The 21297-nt window shown below is 29.7% G+C and overlaps 1 long non-coding RNA gene across 1 annotated transcript; it reads right to left on the bottom strand.

The window, feature by feature from the left end:
• LOC110263889 lies at nucleotides 2669-11428 on the bottom strand. The gene is made up of 3 exons (XR_002349624.1): nucleotides 11319-11428; nucleotides 8489-8492; nucleotides 2669-2679 (listed from the first exon to the last, which is right to left on the bottom strand). It is a non-coding gene; the product is annotated as an uncharacterized LOC110263889 (long non-coding RNA).

Here is a 21297-nt window from a genome sequence, read left to right on the forward strand (position 1 = left end):
ACAACCAAATAAAAACTTTCAAACCAAATTATATCCTCTAAAAGATGGGCTATAATTGTTCCGATGCCAATGACTAAGAGGACAATAACAAGGGCTGACCAAACTTTTATGAATTGTTTTATTAATATTATCTTAAGTTGTAACCAGTTTACTACTATATACACCAAATTTTATTTGAACAATATGAATTCTCATTTCTATTTTAATTAATTTTTTTCGTTAATTATATTTTTATATTTTTATGTTCACATGATGTAATTGTTGTGTATGTAAACAAATTAAATATTTTATGAGGAGAAAAGAAAAAAATGTGGAAAAAAAAACTACTTTCATTCATTGTCATTCTACAATACAAAATACATTTTAAGGAAGGATAAAATTAGTTAGATATGAAATTACATAACTATATATAACAATGCCAAACAAAATCCAAATAGCTTAAATACAACTTCCTGCAACCGTACTAAATAAATAATCACCAAAACCTATCGATGTCAAAGAAATTACAGCCAAATAAAAATTTCAAACCAAATTATATCATCTAAAAGATGGACTATAATTGTTCCGATGCCAATGACTAAGAGAACAATAACAAGGGCTGACCAAACTTTTATGAATTGTTTTACTGATATTATCTTAAGTTGTAACCAGTTTACTACTATATACACAAAATTTTATTTGAAAAATATGAATTCTCATTTCTATTTTAATTCATTTTTCTGTTAATTATGTTTTTATATTTTTATGTTCACACGATGTAATTGTTGCGTATGTAAACTAATTAAATATATTGAGAAAAGAAAAAAATGTGAAAAAAAAAATTATTTTTTTTCATTGTCATTGTACAATACAAAATACAATTTAAGGAAGGATAAAACTAGTTAGATATGAAATTACATAACTATATATAATAATGCCAAATAAAATCCAAATAGCTTAAACACATCTTTCTGTAACCGTACTAAATGAATAATCACTAAAACCTACCGTTGTCATAAAAATTATAGCCAAATAAAAACTATCAAATCAAATTATATTCTCTAAAAGATGAGCTACAATTGTTCTGATGCTAATGACTAAGAGGACAATAACAAGGGCTAACCAAATTTTTATGAATGGTTTTACTGATACTATCTTAAGGTGTAACTAGTTTATTACTATATACACAATTTTATTTGAACATTATGAATTCTCATTTCTATTTTAATTCATTTTTCTCGTTAATTATGTTTTTATATTTTTATATTCACACAATGTAATTGTTGTGTATGTAAACTAATTAAATATGTTATGAGGAAAAAAGAAAAAAATGAGAAAAAAAACTACTTTCATTCATTGTCATTGTACAATACAAAAATACAAAATACAATTCAAGTAAGGATAAAACTAGTTAGATATGAAACTACATAACTATATATAACAACGCCAAATAAAGTCCAAATAGCTTAAATACATCTTCCTGCAACCGTACTAAATGAATAATTAGTAAAACCTACTGTTGTCATACAAATTACAGTCAAATAAAAACTATCAAGTCAAATTATATCCTCTAAAAGATGGGCTATAATTGTTCGGATGCTAATGACTAAGAGGACAATAACAATGGCTGACCAAACTTTTATGAATTGTTTTACGGAAATTATGTTAAGTTTTATCCAATTTATTACTATATACACCAAATTTTATTTGAACAATATGAATTCTCATTTCTATTTTAATTCATTTTTACCGTTAATTATTTTTTATATTTTTATGTTCACACGATATAATTGTTGTATATGGAAACAAATTAAATATAGTATGAGGAGAAAAGAAAAAATGTGGAAAAAATACTACTTTCATTTATTGTCTTTGGACAATACAAAATACAATTCAAGGAAGGATATAACTAGTTAGATATGAAATTACATAATTATATATAACTACGCCAAACAAAATCCAAATAGCTTAAACACATCTTCTTGCAACCGTACTAAATGAATAATCACTAAAATCTACCGTTGTCATAGAAATTACTGTCAAATAAAAAATTTCAAACCAAATTATATCTTCTAAAAGATGGGCTATAATTGTTCCAATGCTAATGACTAAGAGGACAATAACAAGGGCTGACCAAACTTTTATGAATTGTTTAACTAATATTATCTTAAGTTGTAACCAGTTTACTACTAGGGAGATTCTATGGTGCTGATAGTAATTGTAAGTATAGTATGCTTACAAGTCGTGTAAATATGAGAAAATGACGCGTGGATAATTAGTATTGAAACAATGATCACGAATGACATTGATGGGTTAAGGGTTTTTTTGCTTTCCGTTTTCCGTATTAAAAAATATGTCTAATTAATTATTAATGGCACTGTTAGAAAAATTAATTAGTGGACTGCATGAGTTGATGGGCTAATTATTTTATACATTTCAATTAAAAAAATATTGGGATCCAGAAAATAGTCAAAATGGCCTAAAAAATCAATGAAAGAATAATAAATAAATAATTGAAGCGAAAAGAAAATTTTATCCGTCACTTGTCTCGCTACATATGACAAAATGTATAATTTTCTATTTTTCTATAATTGTTTAACTAAATATGAAAAATATTCTACTATGAATATTGCATAAATCTTATTTAAGACCTCATATTAAATTTTTTATTTTCTAATTTAAATATTCAATTATGTATATCTACTTAAGTAATGGCTTTCTAAATTTTCATTAAAAAAAATCTTATTTAGAACAACATAAATTAAAGGACAAATTGCATAAATAAATAAATAATAAATTAATTTTATCTAATTATAACTTTTTTAAAATAGTTACATTTTAATTCTGTACTTATTTTATACAAATTTCTACATGGTATAAATTTTTAAAATTTATACATACAAAATACAAAATAAAAATATTTTGTAAGCATTTATACGTTTTTTATTTAAAAACAAAAGACTATACTTCTCAAATTTTATTTTTCTCCCAATTTTATATTTTCAAACAATAAATCCCATGGAACTTACACATAAAGGACTTATTAGTTATTACCCCCAACTAGCTTAAAAAAATAATTAGACAATTCACTAAACATAATGATTGTCACACACGAAACGAGACACGTTCATTTTTAAAGCACCATTCTCCTCCACCCGTTGATCTCAAAGCTTGACACGCATAATAAGCATAAGATGCTGAAAACCTATATCAGCACCGTAGAATTTTTCTTACTACTATCTACACCAAATTTTATTTGAACAATATAAATTCTCATTTCTGTTTTAATTCATTTTTTTCGTTAATTATGTTTTTTATATTTTTATGTTTACACAATGTAATTGTTGTGTATGTAAACAAATTAAATATATTATGAGGATAAACGAAAAAAAATGTGGGAAGAAAAACTATTGTCATTGTACAATACAAAATACAATTCAAGAAAGGATAAAACTAGTTAGATATATATAACAACGCCAAATAAAATCTAAATAGCTTAAACACATCTTCCTGCAACCGTACTAAATGAATAATCACCAAAACCTACCTTTGTCAAAGAAATTACAGCCAAATAAAAACTATCAAACCAAATTATATCCTCTAAAAGATGGGCTATAATTGTTCTGATGCTAATGACTAAGAGGACAATAACAAGGGTTGACCAAACTTTTATGAATTGTTTTACTGTTATTATCTTAAGTTGTAACCAGTTTACTACTCTATACACCAAATTTTATTTGAACTATATGAATTTTCATTTCTATTTTAATTCATTTTTTTCTTTATTTATGTTTTTTTAATTTTATGTTCACACGATGTAATTGTTGTGTATGTAAACTAATTAAATATATTGAGGAGAAAAGAAAAAATGTGAGAAAAAAAACTACTTTCATTCATTGTCATTGTACCATACAAAATACAATTTCAAGGAAGGATAAAACTGGTTAGATATGAAATTATATAACTATATATAATAAATGCCAAATAAAATCCAAATAGTTTTAACACATATTCCTTCAACCGTACCAAATGAATAATCACTAAAACCTACCGTTGTCATAGAAACTACAGACAAATAAAAACTATCAAACCAAATTATATCCTTTGAAAGATGGGTTATAATTGTTCCGATGCCAATGACCAAGAGGACAATAACAAGGGTTGACAAATTTTTTATGAATTGTTTTACTGAATATTATCTTAAGTTGTAACCAGTTTACTACTATATACACCAAATTTTATTTGAATATGAATTCTCATTTATATTTTAGTTCATTTTTCTGTTAATTATGTTTTTATATTCTTATTTTCATACGATATAATTGTTGTGTATGTAAACTAATTAAATATATTATGAGTAGAAATTAAAAAAATGTGGAAAAAAAATTACTTTCATTCATTATCATTGTACAATATAAAATACAATTTAAGGAAGGATAAAACCAGTTAGATATAAAATTACATAACTATATATAACAATGCCAAATAAAATTCAAATAGCTTAAACACATCTTCCTGTAACTGTACTAAATGAATAATTACTAAAACTTACCATTATCATAGAAATTACAGGTCAAATAAAAACTATCAAACCAAATTATATCATCTACAAGATGGGGATAATTGTTCCGATGTTAATGACTATGAGGATATAAACCAAACTTTTATGAATGGTTTTACTGATATTATCTTAAGTTGTAACCAGTTTACTATTATATACACCAAATTTTATTTGAACAATATGAATTCTCATTTCTATTTTAATTCATTTTTCCCATTAATTATGTTTTTATATTTTTATGTTCACATGATGTAATTGTTGTGTATGTAAACAAATTAAATATATTATGTGGAGAAAAGAAAAAATGTGGGAAAAAAACTACTTTCATTCATTGTCATTGTACAATACAAAATATAGTGCAAGGAAGGATAAAACTAGTTAGATATGAAATAACATAACTATAAATAACAACGCCAAATAAAATTCAAATAGCTTAAACATATCTTCCTGCAACCTTACTAAATGAATAATCACCAAAACCTACCGTTGCCAAAGAAATTACAGCAAAAAAACTTATATCCTCTAAAATATGAGCTATAATTATTCCGATGCCAATGCATAAGAGGACAATAAAAAAGGTTGACCAAACTTTTATAAATTATTTTACTGATATTATATTTAGTTGTTACCAGTTTACTACTATATACATCAAATTTTATTTGAACAATATGAATTCTCATTTCTATTTTAATTCATTTTTTCGTTAATTATGTTTTTTTAATTTTTTTCACATAATGTAATTGTTGTGTATGTAAACTAATTAAATATATTAAGGAGAAAAGAAAAAATGTGAGAAAAAAACTACTTTCATTCAGTGTAATTGTACCATACAAAATACAATTTCAAGGAAGGATAAAACTAGTTAGATATGAAATTATATAACTATATATAATAAATGCCAAATAAAATTCAAATAGTTTTAACACATCTTCCTGCAACCGTACTAAATGAATAATCACTAAAACCTACCGTTGTCATAAAAATTACAGACAAATAAAAATTATCAAACCAAATTATATCCTCTAAAAGATGGGTTATAATTGTTCCGATGCCAATGACCAAGAGGACAATAAGGGTTGACAAATTTTTTATGAATTATTTTATTGATATTATCTTAAATTGTAACCAGTTTACTACTATATACACCAAATTTTATTTGAATATGAATTCTCATTTATATTTTAATTTATTTTTTTTGTTAATTATGTTTTTATATTCTTATGTTCATACGATCTAATTGTTGTGTATGTAAACTAATTAAATGTGTTATGAGTAGAAAATAAAAAAATGTGGAAAAAAAACTACTTTCATTCATTATCATTGTACAATACAAAATACAATTTAAGGAAGGATATAACTAGTTAGATATGAAATTATATAATTATATATAACCACGCCAAACAAAATCCAAATAGCTTAAACACATCTTTTTGCAACCATACTAAATAAATAATCACTAAAACCTACCGTTGTCATAGAAATTACTGCCAAATAAAAACTATCAAACCAAATTATATCTTCTAAAAGATGGGCTATAATTATTCTAATGCTAATGACTAAGAGGACAATAACAAGGGCTGACCAAACTTTTATGAATTGTTTTACTGATATTATCTTAAGTTGTAACCAGTTTACTACTATATACACCAAATTTTATTTGAACAATATGAATTCTCATTTCTGTTTTAATTCATTTTTTTTGTTAATTATGTTTTTATATTTTTATGTTCACACAATGTAATTGTTGTGTATGTAAACAAATTAAATATATTATGAAGATAAAAGAAAAAAATGTGGGAAGAAAAACTACTTTTATTCATTGTCATTGTACAATACAAAATACAATTTTAGAAAGGATAAAACTAGTTAGATATGAAATTGCATAACTATATATAACAATGCCAAATAAGATCCAAATAGCTTAAACACATCTTCCTGCAACCGTACTAAATGAATAATCACCAAAATCAACTTTTGTCAAAGAAATTACAGAAAAAAAACACTATCAAACTAAATTATATCCTCTAAAATATGAGCTATAATTATTCCGATGCCAATGACTAAGAGAACAATAACAAGGATTGACCAAACATTTATGAATTGTTTTACTGATATTATATTAAGTTGTAACCAGTTTACTACTATATACATCAAATTTTATTTGAACAATATGAATTCTCATTTCTATTTTAATTCATTTTTCCTGTTTATTATGTTTTTATATTTTTATGTTCACACGATGTAATTGTTGTGTATGTAAACTAATTAAATATATTATGAAGAGAAAAGATGAAAAATATGAGAAAAAAAAACTACTTTCATTCATTGCCATTTTACAATACAAAATACAATTCAAGAAAGGATAAAATTAGTTAGATATGAAATTACATAACTATATATAATAACGCCAAACAAAATTCAAATAGCTTAAACACATCTTTCTATACTAAATGAATAATCACCAAAATCTACCGTTGTCAAAGAAATTATAGATTTACAGCAAAAAAAACTATCAAACCAAATTATATCCTCTAAAAGATAGGATATAATTGTTCCGATGCCAATAACTAAGAGGACAATAACAAGAGTTTACCAAACTTTTATGAATTGTTTTACTGATATTATCTTAAGTTGTAACCAGTTTACTATTATATACATCAAATTTTATTTGAACAATATGAATTCTCATTCTATTTTAATTCATTTTTTTCATTAATTATGTTTTTATAATTTTATATTCACACGATGTAATTGTTGTGTATGTAAACTAATTAAATATATTGAGGAGAAAAGAAAAAAATGTAAAAAAAAAAAAAAACTACTTTCATTCATTGTCATTGTACAATACAAAATACAATTCAAAGAACGATAAAACTAGTTATATATGAAATTACATAATTATATATAATAACGCCAAATAAAATTCAAATAGCTTAAACACATCTTCCTGCAACCGTACTAAATGAATAATCACTAAAACCTACCGTTGTCAAAGAAATTACAGCCAAATAAAAACTTTCAAACCAAATTATATCCTCTAAAAGATCGGCTATAATTGTTCCGATACCAATGACCAAGAGGACAATAACACAGGTTGATCAATTTTTTATGAATTGTTTTACTGATATTATCTTAAGTTGTAACCAGTTTACTACTATATACACCAAATTTTGTTTGAATAATATGAATTCTCATTTCTAGTTTAATTTATTTTTCCCGTTAATTATGTTTTTATATTTTTATGTTCATACGATGTAGTTGTTGTGTATGTAAACTAATTAAATATATTATGAGTAGAAAATAAAAAAAATGTGGGAAAAAAAAACAACTTTCATTCATTGTCATTGTGCAATACGAAATACAATTTAAGAAAGGATAAAATTAGTTAGATATTGAATTACATAACCATATATAACAACGCCAAATAAAATCCAAATAACTTAAACACATCTTCCTGTAACCGTACTAAATGAATAATCACTAAAATCTATCGTTGTCATAGAAATTACATTCAAATAAAAACTATCAAACCAAATTATATCCTCTAAAAGATCGGCTATAATTGTTCCGATACTAATGACTAAGAGGACAATAACCAGGGCTAAACAAACTTTTATGAATTGTTTTAGTGATATTATCTTAAGTTGTAACTAGTTTACTACTATATACACCAAATTTTATTTGAACAATATGAATTCTCATTTCTATTTTAATTCATTTTTTCCATTAATTATGTTTTTATATTTTTATGTTCACACGATGTATTTGTTATGTATGTAAACTAATTAAATATATTGAGGAGAAAAGAAAAAAATGTGAGAAAAAAATTACTTTCATTCATTGTTATTGTACAATACAAAATACAATTCAAGGAAGGATAAAACTAGTTAGATATGAAATTACATAACTATATATAATAACGCCAAATAAAATCCAGATAGTTTAAACACATCTTCCTGCAATAGTACTAAATGAATAATCACCAAAACCTATCGTTGTCATAGAAATTACAACCAAATTAAAACTATCAAACCAAATGATATCCTCTAAAAGATGAGCTATAATTGTTCTGATGCTAATGACCAAGAGGACAATAATAAGGGCTGATCAAAATTTTATCTTATGCTCAACTATGCACCTATTTGGTATGTTTTCTGCAAATTTGTAATGATGCATGTTTCTAATTTTTCAAATAAGTATTTTATGAAACTTTGAAAAATGTTAGAAGCAAAATGACAACAAAGAGATAAAAAAAGATTTTCTATTTTATTCCATGAATAACGAGGGATAACATCTCTATATCCTATTGTACTTAATGTAACTGATAAATAAATTAAAAGTATGTAAACAATAACGTTAAAGAGTCATATGTTAGTTATATATAGAAAAATATTTTAATTATATATTTATTAATTTTTTATTTCAAATTTTTTTTTGATAAAATAATTAAAAAATTAGAATTGATTTCTTTAATTATTTCAAATATTATTCTAATATTCTTTTTTAATTTTGAATAAAAAAATATAATTAAGAACATCTTTTTTTTTAATATCTTCAAACTTAGTATGGCTCAACCTACTCTGCAACACATGGCTTGAGAAAAAAACAAAAAACTAAAAGTTTTGCGTTGAGGATTCTCCTTTGTACCCCATAAATTGTTTTGCAAGACGATCGTCGTACATTTCTTCCCCATTACCACTTCGAAATCACTACCAACGCATGCACCACTATCCCGAATGTTACTAATCTTGTCAGACAACAAGCCACACTCAGATATTCTTTCTTAAGGTCAAATTCCCAAAAATCACCAACATCCTGGCATAGATGGTACAAACTCTCCTTTTCAACAACTCAGGATTAGTAAGATACATAGAACTAATTTTAAAAATAGACAAACATGTGCCATTAGCAACAAAAATTTGATTTTGGCCTTAATAATCTGTGGTTGAGATGAGAAGAGATTAGGAGAATCATTACTAGTTAGATGCTGGGGTGCACTAGAATCGGTATACTAAGATGCTTTAGACACAATATATGATACAACCAAGTAAGTGATTTGTGGGTTATTATTGTTTTTAGATGCAAATAAAATTGTTACATATTATGTATAACTTTTTGAATGGGTTAAAATAAAAATTTTTATTGAAATATTAATTTTAAATTTAAATAATGTCACTTTAATTCATAACTATGTTAGAATCAATATTTTTAAGTCTTAATAACTTAATAAAAAAGAACAACACGTATTATATATGTGTTATATATATTTTTTCTTACATTACAGAAGTTATAATTCATGTAATTGACACGATTAAAAAAATTAAATTTATAAATTTTAATATTATTTGTGTATAGCATGAATTATTAAACTTATAGATACTTAAAACCTAGCATTATAAACTTCACTACAAAAAAATAAGTTTAAAATGCCATTTATATTACGGCAGTTCTTTAAAATTGCTGTAATATTTGGATATTATGGCAATTTTGATCGCTGCCGATAATAAATTTGAATTTGGTGAGGGGTTTTGGTCATTATGGCGGTTTTAAACCGCCATTATCACTTGTATATAAAATGACAAATTGGAAATCCCTAGTTTTAGAAACACTTGGTTCAGTACTTCAGTTGGTTGAAAGTTGAAGCTCGTGTACGGCGCTACTGCAGTGACCTCTCCCTCTTGCGTTCTCTGACGATCTCCTCCAACGACGATCTTCTCCGATGACATATCCTCCCGCGACAGCTTCTCTAGCGACGATCTCCTCCGGTGACAGCCCCTCCAGCTTCCTCTCGTTGCCATCCCCTGTGTCTTCTTCGCCAAAATCTCAGTGCCTCCCTTTCGTTCTGGATCAGTAAGGTCGGCTTGCCTCTTTTAGGTCGTTTTATCTCATACATGTATATATTAGTTGAACTGTTATTACTGAATTACGAAAGTAACGTAACCGATTAGCTTGTTTAGGAACCTGAGACTCCAAAGCTTGGGGGAGCTGTCACCTCACAAGTGTCTACCATTTCAGCTGAGGTATGCTACGTACTAATTTGTAATTTCCATTCGTATCGTTTTTGCTTGATTAATATTTTGACAATTATTTCTGGTTTTGTTTTAGGACTTTTCCCAATTTTCTAAATGTTTATTTTCCTTTTTCTTTTATTCTGTGATGGGACAGATTTGATAAGATCATCAATAAAGAAATTCCTTCTACTGTGATTTATGTCTTTCAAACTCAAAGGGAGGTTTTTCTTTACTTAACACCCTATATCTTACTGCATGTATGCTGTATTTTCATGCTAGAAATAGTATTATAACTTGTGCAAGCATTCATTGAGGAACTTCTGTTTCTAATTTCTTGGAACCGTTAAGTTTAGTGAATGATAACATCTTGGACACCTAAGCTTTCATTTACGTGATAAATATGAAACCAAATTCAGTACTTTTGATTCTTGTCATTTTTATACAGCATAGGTATCATGTTCTTTTTTTGTGTTCTGTTCCATCCAGTTACTGCCTAATTGTGATTAGTACTTTTAATTTAGTCTTGTCATTAGGGACATCTTATATAAAGCTATAAACTATATATGAAATTAATTTCATTCTTTATGCTTGTGTGGTTTCTCTTACCAAGTATATATAAGCTTTTAACATGCTTTACCATGATTTTGTTTTATTTGTAGAAAATACAAATCTCGTGTCAATAGCATTAATTACCATTTTCAATAATCTCGACGTTTGGTTCTTTTTTTGTTAAACAGGCAATGTCATGAATTGAAACCTATCTCGACGTTTGATATATGCATATATAAAACTTTGATGATTGAATAATTTCATATTAATAGTTTCAGATTCAATTTTCTATCCTTTTTTATTGTGCTCATAATTATATTTTTGTTGTAGGAATTGCATCAAGAGAGTGAAATTCCATCGCCAAAAGAATTAAGAAGTAGGTCTTCTGGAGCGAGCAACAAAGAAGCATGATCTTGCATGATAAAGATTTTATGTATTAAGTATATATATTGTAAGACGAATTATTGAAAAATGTTATTTTTGATACTTTGTTTTTGGAGTATGACACTTGATTTTCGGAGATCATGTATGAATTAAAAATCTTGTTGTAATGTTTGATTTAAGGCTATGCCTTTTGATTATTAATAGATTTTAAAGTTTGAGTTCCAAAAATGTCACTTCAAATCGGTAGTTTCAGTCTCATTTTAAAAAGTATAAAATTGCCATCAAACTTAGGTAAAAACGACGGTTAAAAATTGCCATTTTAAATGAAAACGGTGCCAGTATATCCTGGTAAAAATGGCAGTTAGAAACCGCCATTTTAAACGAAAAGGATGCCATTAAACCCAGGTAAAAACGCCAGTTAGAAACCGCCATTTTAAACAAGAAGGATGCCATTAAATCCTGGTAAAAACGGCGGTTACGAACCGCCATTTTAACCGTAAAAAAACGGCCGTATTATCCACTAGTTATTACGGCGGTTTTTAGAAAACCGTCGTAATAACCAGAATGGTGCCAAGAATACCGGCGTTTCTTGGAGGCGCCATTTTTGGTAATAATGGCGGTTGTAACCGCCGTAATTTCCATAAAAAACCGCCATTTGAACCCTTTTTTTGTACTGCTTGACAACGTTATATTATCATAATTCACTTACCCGACTCAAATAAAATTATTCAATTTGATTTATTATGTTTTTTTATTTAATTGTCCAAATAACCAAATATTCTTTTTTTCACTTTTATAATAGTTGCATATTTATTTTTGTTTAAAAGAGTCATTAAGAAAAAGGTGACTTCACACTTAGTATGACTCAACTTACTCTACAACATATGGCTTGAGAAAAAAAACAAAAAGCTAAAAGTTTTCGATTAAGAATTGTCTTTTGTACCCCACAAAATTGTTTTGTAAAACGATTGATGTACATTTCTCTCGCATTACCACTTCGAAATCACAACCCACGCATGCACCACTATCCCAAATATAACTATTCTTGTCAGACACCAAGCCACACTCAGGTATTCTTCTTCAATATCAAATCTCCAAAAATCACCGACATCCTGGCGTAGGTGGTACAAACTCTCATTTTCAACAACTCAAAGTTAGTACGATATATAGAACTAATTTTAGAAATAGGTAAACATGTGCCATTAGCAACATAAATTTGATTTCATCGAGAAATAATGGATTGCTAATTCAATTATTTTATAATTACATACATTTTTAGAAAAGGATATAACTTCATTAATTAAGATTATTTAGAACTATACTAAGTCATAAAAATATACTTTACAACTTTTAGTTATTGAATATAAAAATAAAAAAGTCGTGATTCATTAATTGAGACATAGGATAAATTTTGTTTTTAAGTGAATTTTTTTTCTTAAATTTCGTCTAACAATCTACATTTTTGAAAACATAAATATAAATATGTTATAATTTATTTTATAAATTGAAGTTTCTTATTTTTAGAAATTATTTTATTATAAGTAATTAAATTAATTTTATAACTGTTTGAATTCAATCAAATTTATATTCTTATATATATTTTTGTTATGTTGAATGTAACACCCTAACTATCAAAATGTCACGCTTCTGGCTGCGCCACTCTGTTAGCTCGGGTATTACGATGACTTTTAAAATATTAATACTAAAATATGAGCCTGTTTAAAAAAATTAAACCGTATAACCGCTCAAGAGGCTTCTTATCTGATAACATACAACCACATTTACAAAACAAACCATAATACTTACAAAAGATACATATACATATATCTAAAACAACTCTATTTAATTCATAAAACTTAGGGAATCACCAAAGATATATTTTATGCATTAATATCGATTTATAACAACTTTGGAAAATAAAACGAGTTTAAGAAAAACACCCCTACCTCAAAAGTCAAAACCTTTAAGGGTTAACGCGTCAAGGGTCCTTTTTTAGTTTTAACTCGCGGCAGCAACCACGAGAAACGAAGAAGGATGACACCGCAACCGCCTCTATTTTAATCATACAGTTTCCAGAACGCGACCCTAGCATATTAACATCATGAACTTCTCAAAATTTTATAGCAGAATAATAACGGTAAGAATTCCAAGGCTAGAATAAATTACCACAGTTAAAGAGAAAAATGCCACAACAGAGGGGCAGAAGCTCCGGCAGCTACCTCAAGTGACAACAACAGCCCCAGGCTCCGATGACGCAACTGTAAAAGCTCTGTAGTGACAACAATGTTGCAGGAATTCAGAAGAATGGAGATTAAAACGAAACCCTTACCAACAGTGGATCCCAGTAACGGCAGCGCCGTTTCCCGGCAACCAGGCACGGCGGTAAGGCTCGGCAACCCATCATCAACCGTGGCGACAGAGCATGCGACGGCGGCGGCGGCTTCGCGCTGCACGACAGCGCCGTCCCTCTCTCCACTGGAAGCCCTCTCTCTCTCTCTCGCTCTCTGCTCCAATGACGGCGACGTTTGCGGTTTCACTCGGCGGCGACGCGCATGGCGACGCGGTGGTGACGGGAACAACTCGCCTCCTTCTTTGCATCACACCGTCTTTGTCTCTCTCAATCTCGACATCGCTCTCCTTTTCTCCTTCGAGCTTGACGGCATCGGACCCACAGTGGCGGCGGCAGCAAGGATGAACATGCAACCACAACAGCGGCGGCACTCTTTTCTCTCCTCTCCTCTCCTTCGGCTCCCCACTCCTCTACCCTCTCCGTTTTCCCTCTTCTCTTCTCTTTCTTTTTTTTTCTTTTTCCTTTCTTTCTTTTCTTTATCCGTATGTGTTGTGGGTGTGTCTTTGTTAGAGAAAGGGAAAGGGGGGAAATGGCGGCTAATTTAGGGGAAATTATGGTTAGGTTATTTTTTTTGTTTTAGCAATTTAGGGTTTAATTTGGATTTTGGTTATTTTTAATCAAATTAGGATATAGAGTGTTAATTTAAAATCTAATTTAATCTTTAAAATTATTTTAAAATATTATTTGTTGTATTAAAATACTAATTGGTTTGAAATCAAATTCTCTAATTGAATTTATAAGATAATAAGATTAATTTTCTTTATTCCTAAAATTTGAGGTATTAAATCATAAAAATATCAATTATTTGATTTAAGTCACAAATATTCTTGTCATTCCGTAACTACTAATTTTGTAATTTAAATATAGAAAATAATTTAAAAATTATAAAATTAGGTAAAATTCTAATTAATTATCAAAACCTGATTTAATTTTTGATTTAAATAACTTTAATAAAATAATTTCTGAAAATAAAATTTCTAATGAATCAATGAAATGAAATTAATTCACAATAAGATTTATTTGAAAATTTTGGGTCTTACATCCTACCCACCTTATAAAAACTTTTCGTCCTCGAAAATTGATACAAAATAAAAGAGATTTCATATTACTTCACTCTTGAACTTATTTAAAGAAAAGGCAAAAAAATTTTCAGTATATATATACATATAGTTTCAAATACCAGGTTTTTCATATGGCACAAAAGTATAAAGGGTATAAGTGTTATGCGAAACAGAAGTTACAAGATAGGCTTGATGATATGTTTCAAACATGTGATAGTAAAGTAAGGTAAAAAAAATTTATAAATCAAATTTGGGTTAAAACGATGTGCTTAATGTCCGCTTACTAATCCCATACCAACCTCAGAGATTCAACTATTCAAACTTCAACATAACTTATCTTCATCATTCTCAACCGTACTTCATTGAACAATTCATCCAAAGGTTCTCAATTTTGTCAACCACTTTACAAATCTTACTACTAGTCATAAGTCCCACATTAACAGAACCCTTTCACGTAAAATAAGGTTTCGCAACTCCCTGTGACGTCATACACTTACGGGTTTCACCTTTTGCGTTCACCAAACGTGTCCTAAAGGACTAAGGTGTTGTTTACTAAGTCTAACGGTCGCACAAGATACCAAAACTAATCTCGAGTATACTCAGAAGGATAATAGATCATAGGAAAAAAAGAAAAGCGACAAGAACTGCGTTCGCAAAAATTTGAGAGAACAAATGCAATTGCAGGTAAATAAGGATGCTCAAGCAACAAAGTTTACTAGAAAGAAATCGATTGATAATTTCAAGGATAATTCTTAGATCAAAGAAATTCAATAAGATCAATAAAAAGAAAATCCACGCATTAGTTTAAAACATATCCAAGCTGAGTCGAAGAAATATGAGATTTCATAGAAAAAGAATTATTTAAGACTATGGTGACGCATTACCGCGGAATAACTTCAAATGATCACGGGGTTTTTATAGTTCATGGAGGAATATGGAATTAATAGCCATGTTGCAAGAGTTTTAACATAGTCAGAAGTGTAAACAGTCAAGATATGCGTAAGGTACAAATGGCGAAGCAAGGAAATTTAAATTACACTCCAAAGAAAGAGAAGGAGGAACGACACATCAAATTGATTGACACAATTTAAAACGCATAAGCCAATATTACATAATAAAAAGGGGCACTTTACATTTTCAAAGATTCAAGGGACGGCATCGTACCCAAAACAATTTCAATGTTATGTCAAGAATACAAGATTTCATAAAAAGAAGTATAATAACAAGAATAGACATTCTTAAAGATCCAAATAATAGTTTACAAATAAGAGGCGGACGAATAGGGAGATTAAAAAACTTCAATAGAGACAATAAGAAGAAAATGGTGCATTCGTTAGAATTGAATTCAAGCTGAATCAAGGTACAAGATTCACAAGAAGGTGACCAGAGTCAAGGACGTCATTTACAAAATCCAAGAAAATGTGTAGGAACGCAATCAAATGAAAGGTCCACACGAAATAGATAAATTTAAGAGGGAGATCATTCTACCTAGTGAAAAGAGAAGATATGAAATAAACAATTGAGGGAACTGAACAAAGTATAAATGTTTGCATTACCTTGAAACTTCGCGACTCCTTATAACCTTGTACACTTACCAAATTCATTTTTTGTGCGCACAATTCACATCACTAGAAGTTAACATACAAGGAATACGGAATTTGAGAAGAGAAGAACAAATGACATAAACGGTATTTACAAAAAATCGGGAGATTGCTCAGGTTCGCAGTTGGACAAGGAGGGTACTTCGCAAGAATTTGAAAGCACACGTGAGGCTATCAACAGACAAAGATGTATATAAGCAATGGAGTGTAGTGTAAAGGGAGTTAATTCGAAAGCTTAAGAAAGAATTCTGAATCAAAGACTTTCGACATGGGCAATAATAGGAAAGAGAGTACAACAATTTAGAACAATTTCAAATTGAACCTAAAGAAATTGGTTTATCTTTTCTAAAGAAAGTATATAAATTCAATATTTTTCAAAAAAATTAAACAAAGGTAAATATTATGTTATGCTAAATCAAATTCAAATTAAAATGGAGTTCAAGACACCTAACCGAGTAACCTCAAGAATTAACTCCTAACGTTTCCAAAACCCGCGATTCGCATTACCTATGACTCACAAATTGTCTATGATAATCCATTAGTGCTTACATAAACATAATTCACTAGTGTTAAGCTGGCCAAACTTAATACCAGGAATTATGCAATGCAAGACTAATGGCATTAATCAATAGACCGTCATGTGCATAAAGCTCTAATTCTCGTTATTCAAACAAGATCTACTACATGACAGACTCTCAAAGTATGCAATTGAAGCATAACCGGTCCATTCCTCAGGCTCTACTAATTTTCTTTATTCCTAAAATTTGAGGTATTAAATCATAAAAATATCAATTATTTGATTTAAGTCACAAATATTCTTGTCATTCCGTAACTACTAATTTTGTAATTTAAATATAGAAAATAATTTAAAAATTATAAAATTAGGTAAAATTCTAATTAATTATCAAAACCTGATTTAATTTTTGATTTAAATAACTTTAATAAAATAATTTCTGAAAATAAAATTTCTAATGAATCAATGAAATGAAATTAATTCACAATAAGATTTATTTGAAAATTTTGGGTCTTACATATCTGCATATTATTAATATTACAAGCATTACATAATCAAAATTCTATCCCTCTTGTGAAGACTTGCAAAATTAAAGGCGAGGGAAACATAAAACTAAGATAATACAAAATAATGTCGAATAAACAGAAAATAAATATAATTCTCCTGAAACTCCGTCGCCCATATCCTGAAAAGGGAAAAACCTGTAGGGGAGTGAGAACATCGTCTTCGAAAGGGTTCTCACTATAGGGTTACAGAATTGCTATAATAAGATACAAAAATAAAACCATTTTTAATGTATAGTGATTAATAACCGCCTTATGCTTCTTTTCAAAACCAAAGATTTAATATTCAAAATCCAAAATCCTCTCTAAAAGGGAAAGCTGTTAATTTCTCAGAAATCCAAAAGCTCCCCTTTTTTTCTAAAGTTTTTCCCTAGACAGCATGAATGATCAAACTGTTCCAAGCATAGGTTCATTAAGTCTATGCTGAACCAGTCTGGTTTTTCATACTTTTCTAAACCGAAAACACAACCAAACACAGCATTCAGCCCATCTCATAATCAACCACGGCCCTAGGCCCAAGCAGCTCAATCAACAACCAATTCATCACAATCCAACCCATTCTCAGCCACAAACACAAGTAAGAAGGTGCAAACACAATCAAGCAGTTATATCAACTAGAGCAATTAGCAATTAACATAACTATTCACATAGGCAAACCAATTATAATATGCACACCCAAACAATGTCATATAAATGCATATTATACATGCCTGTCCTACTGGCATGAGCTCACGCGTCGGTTATGTTGCCAGACCCGACTCGGATAAGCGGGATTCAACCACCGTCCTTATCCGTAGGTTCCACAAGCAAGCGGGACTAAACCACTATCCTTGCCCGGAACACGCAAGCGGGATTTAAACCACCGTCCTTGCCAAATAATTTATCAATATGTGAGCGGGACAAAATCACCATCCTCACTGCAGGCGGGACAAAACCACCATCCCTGCATAACGATTTACGCACTGAGCAAACGGGACTATACCACCATCCTTGCCAGGCCTCATCATATTCTCAATAACATCCACAATCAATCAGACTCAAAATCTTATTTCAAAAATCATTCTTGGCCCACTTTCAAATCACAAACGTATTCAGTTTACATCTTGCCAAGAACCACTTTTCTTAAGTAAATTTTCTTTTCAAAACTTTCAAACAACTTCATAACCAAGTCAGATTCAAAATCTCTTCTGAAAGACTCAAAATCACTCATTTTCAAATCATTCGCTCCATCACTTTGAAATCAAGAGTTATTAATCAACAACCTTGGCAAGGACTCAAGACTTTAGGGAAGAATAACCTGCCTCATTTCTTAAACTCTTCAGAAATTCTCGGAATCATAGTTGCTTAAGTTGAGATAAATTAAAGTAAAGATTTAAAATCAAAACCAAAGCATGTAAGCCAAGAGTTCTGAACTAGTTTCAAAACCAAAATTATTTAAGTAAAAAAAAAACCAATTTCTTTTCATTCTTAAATCAGAAACTCTCCCAAAGGCTCAGAATTGTTTAGTCGAACTTAAAGAATACTTTAAGAGCAACACGAAATTAATTAATCAAGTTCAATTTCTTTCAAATTCCGCTAAACTCACCCAAAGGTACTTCTTTAACCAAACTTCAAAACATGGCCCCTTCATATTTAAATCAATCGGGAAACATAAACTTTTATTAAACAGTTTAAACTCAAAACACCAATTTCTTAATAAATCAAGAACCAATTCGTAGAACCTTTCAAGTCCAAATCTTTTTCTAAATCACATTTTAAAATAGAATCTAGATTTTTATGAAAATTCGACAACATCTCCCTAAAACTTGGACTTTGCCACCCTTTCGGGTCCCAACCAAACCAATTCTCAACTCCTTTCCAAAGGATTCAAGACCAAATCAGTTTCCAATAAACAAAACTTAGAACTTTAAATATCAAAAATCATTTCAAGCCAAACCAATTAGAAATCTCAATTTTAATAAAATTAGACATTATCTCAGTCAAGCAGACAACCATATTCATCTAAGATAAACCAAACAATGCATAAGACTTACATAATCACCAAAAAAGCATTTCGCTCGTCATATCAATTTATAACAATTTCACTTTAAAATAAATTAGTTTTATAAAAACCCCTACCTCGGTAAGCGAAACCATAATCCAAACGTGTCAACTGAACTCTTTTCTCTCAGCCCGGAATCAACAGCAACCAAAACCTCAGCTCCACTTACTTTCTCAATAGCAGAACAGCCTCAATCGTGACATGCAAACTCGATTTCTAATTCCTAAAAACATTAATTTCGCGAAAATCTTAAAACCCATAACGAAAAACTAACGATGAGGGTTCGAAATAGAGTACACTTACGGTGACAGCAGAACTGAGCAGCCGCAATCCCAAACTGACTCGGCGGGAGCTTCGACAACGGCTAGAAACTCCAGTGGTTCAATGGCAACCTAAAAATTCGACATGCAAACCTCGGAGCTCGACCCTACGGTAACCAAGATCTCAGAATCTCTAGCCAAACATAACAGAATATTGATTTCAAAGGTTCCGGAACAAAATACTTACCAAGACGATCAGGGTTCCACTGGCGGTCACCAGCAATGGCGGTTATGGCGGCAGTGACGTCAGCGGACAGCCTAACGGCGACAGAAGTCACACCGGCGCGAATCAGAGGCACGAATGGCGGTGATGGTGTCCATGACGACGGCACAACGGCGGCGCTGGTTCTTCCCAGCTCGTCGGGGTTCAGGCTCAATCTCTCCTCTCTCATCTGGGCTCGACGGCGACACGGGCTTCAGGGAACGGCGACGCCGACCTCTCTTTGTGCGGCCCTCTCCCTGGGTTTTGGTCTTCCTCCGTGACGGCGTGCAGCAGAACGCGATAATCGGTTCGGCGGCGGAATAGGTTCGGCGGCAGCAGGCAGTGATGCCATGGTGGCTGGGTAGTAACATGACGACGGCTGGGTGGCGAGTTCGGTAGCGGATTGGCGGCAGGGCGCAGCTCTCCGTCGCTCTCTCCCTCTTTTCCCCCTTCTCCCTTACCGTAGCTCCCCTCTCCTCTCATCCATTTCTTTCGTTTCTCTCTCTCTCTTTTTTTTTCTTTGTTTTGAGTGTTGGTGAGATGGGTAGTGGGTTGTATGGGCTGACCGTGGATGTGGGGTGAGGTGAGTGTAGTTTAGTTAGGGTTAGGTTAGAAAATTAGGTTTAGGTATTTTTTTTTTGTGAACAATAGGGATAGTAGTGTAATTTTATGAAATAAATAAAAAGTAGGATAATAATAAAAATCAAATTAAATATAAAGTATCCATCTTTAAAAAAATATCTTCTAATTAATAATCTTTAAATAATTTTCGGTTAAATACCAATTTAGTGAAAATTGGAGATAAGTAAATTAATCCTCCTTTATTTATAAAATAAGGTTAAAATTTATATATTAAAATTAAGACATGAAATACTCATTATTTTTCAATTATAAGGACTCTAAATAATAAATAAGAGTTTACTCAACCTTTATATATAGAATTTCCAAAAATATTATCTTAAATAAATATAATAGATCATAAATAATTTATTAATTTCTTTTCAAAATTCGGGATCTTACATTGAAATATTTTACATAATTAAAAATATAATTCTATTAATTAATAAGAAATGAAAATTATATGTATATTTTAATTTGAGTAATTGATATTTTTAATTTAAAAATAGAGTTTAGTTAATAAAATTATTATGGAGCTCAATA

This window comes from Arachis ipaensis, chromosome B06 (assembly GCF_000816755.2).
Source record: "Arachis ipaensis cultivar K30076 chromosome B06, Araip1.1, whole genome shotgun sequence".
Classification (NCBI taxonomy): Eukaryota; Viridiplantae; Streptophyta; class Magnoliopsida; order Fabales; family Fabaceae; genus Arachis; species Arachis ipaensis.